Here is a 2,167-nt window from a genome sequence, read left to right as displayed (position 1 = left end):
TCAAATAGGGCTGCTCACAATCTTATAGTTATAACATTTAACATGGTAAAACATTTAACATTTAACACAACATCATGAATACCCCTATTATATCTACGATATATCACTATCAATTTACGAGTAGTTTATGTTAGCGTGGATATAAGAAGTTGTTTTTATTTTAAGTAAAATAAAACTTATAAATTCCATTATGATTTATTATCCATAAGGGCTAAGTTCTGAATCGGAAATGAAGCTACGGCAGGAAATTTAGAGTTAGGTGTAGGACAGGGACACCGAGGGGACGAAGAGGAGCGTTTGTTACTGGAAAAGGGGGCTGTGATTGTTATAGCAGCATCTGTAAGGGTCTAATTAGGGGAGGGTCAGGGGTTTGTTAGGGCTGTCTTTCAGTTATCATCCTGGATTCCAAGCACGGCGCCATCTTATCACGTCGAATCTGCTTCCCGAATCAGTTCTGTCCTTGCAGTGAGTGATCTATGGCTCATCCGAAAGGCAACTTTAGCGTCGGCTACAAATTAAACATAATGTAAATAAAATACTACTTTTTAAGTTAATGCTGACATAATCATGTTTGTTAGTAATCAAAATTTAAATAAAGTCGTCTCATCGGGATAATTATCGGTTTCTTTTTTTCAGAAACACGATATTATTTTCCTTTGTTATCAAGTCTCGGAAGCAAAAAAATCTAGGACAGTAACCTTCCGTGATTTTTATCATTTTAATCGAGATAAATTTAACAAAGAACTCACTGTTGAATCGGATAATATTGATAATCAGGTTGAAACGGTTAATCTGAAACTTTTTTCTTTGTTAGATAAACATGTGCCTATAAGACTATCATTAGTAAACAAAAACCCTCACCCTGGCTTACACCTGAAATAAAAAATCTCATTAAGATCAGAAATCGCCATAGAAGAGGTATCATATCTCGAATAATCCTCGACCACTGTTAAAGTTTAAACTATATCGAAATAAAGTAGCTTCACTCATCCGAAAAAATAAACAAAAATATTATTTGGATAATTTATCTTCTTGTAAGGAACCTCAAAAAATTTGGAAAAATATTCGTATTCTTGGTCTAATTAAAAATTGGGAAGTTTTACCATTAGCTGTCTCGAACTAAATAAATTTTTCGTAAATCCTTCGTCGAAACCTGTCTCTCCACCTTATGTGAAGGTGCCTCACATTAGAAATGAGTTCAGTCCTGATGATTTTTTCTTCTCCCACATCGAATTGAATATATTTCTTAAAAACTCTCATAAATCGAATATGCACTCTTCTGGGATTGATAAGCTACCATTAAAATACGTCAAATTATTCCTTCCACATTTAATTCCTATTCTCTTAATGAATATTTTCGATTTATCTTTACAATCATCATATTTTCCATCACTTTGGAACTCCCCACTCCCTTTCCTAAAAGTTCAAGTCCTAGTAATGCTAAATAATAAAGATCTTTTGCAAAATTATGTTTAGTTAGAACTCCAAATCGCATAATTAAAAAAAAATTCAGATTCTCATTCCATTCTATCGGAAATTTCGATACAGTAAATTATTTTTAACTAGCGAAATTCGTTTATGGCAGGAAATCCCAGAATAAATCAAAATTTTTCAATCTCATACAAGTTTCAAAAATATTTTTTATAAATATTTAGTGGATAAATAAAAATTGATTTTATTTACCACTGATCTTGCTGATGAGGATTTACTTTTGATATGAAGGTGATTTTGCTTCGTGTTGTCTATTGTCTTATAAATATTTTAAATTATGTAATTTTCTTATGTTTTCATTTTTGTGGCAAAATGTTATCTTATTATTAATTTGTATGTATAAGAATGTTATTTTGTTTATTCAATAGTTCTTTCCATAAAGATTTTAAATGGTATAATTTTTTGTTTTTGTAATTAACTTTTATTTATAATATCATTTTATATACGTAATATTTCCAGAGGGCATACATTTTTATTTGGTTGTTATTATTTCATTTACCCTTTCTTTTCTTATTGTTTTATAGGAAGTTAACGTGTTTGAAACTATTTTTATTTCTTGTATTCTACCCAGAAACCTAAATAATTTGTATTGCTCAATGAGACACTGTAGTGGCTTGTTAATCAATTAAAATAATCTCTCTCTCTCTCTCTCTCTCTCTCTCTCTCTCTCTCTCTC

General features: G+C 30.7%; 1 protein-coding gene across 1 annotated transcript in view; it reads left to right on the top strand.

The window, feature by feature from the left end:
* LOC106683789 (chaoptin) overlaps positions 1–2,167 on the top strand; it is a 421,009-nt gene that overhangs the window by 165,787 nt on the left and 253,055 nt on the right. The gene's annotated exons all lie outside the window — the stretch shown is intronic.

This window comes from Halyomorpha halys, unplaced genomic scaffold (genome assembly GCF_000696795.3).
Source record: "Halyomorpha halys isolate HHAL.00 unplaced genomic scaffold, Hhal_1.1 Scaffold518.1, whole genome shotgun sequence".
Classification (NCBI taxonomy): Eukaryota; Metazoa; Arthropoda; class Insecta; order Hemiptera; family Pentatomidae; genus Halyomorpha; species Halyomorpha halys.
The sequence above is the reverse complement of the archived record's forward strand: the minus strand, read 5'-3'. Positions and strand labels throughout refer to the sequence as shown.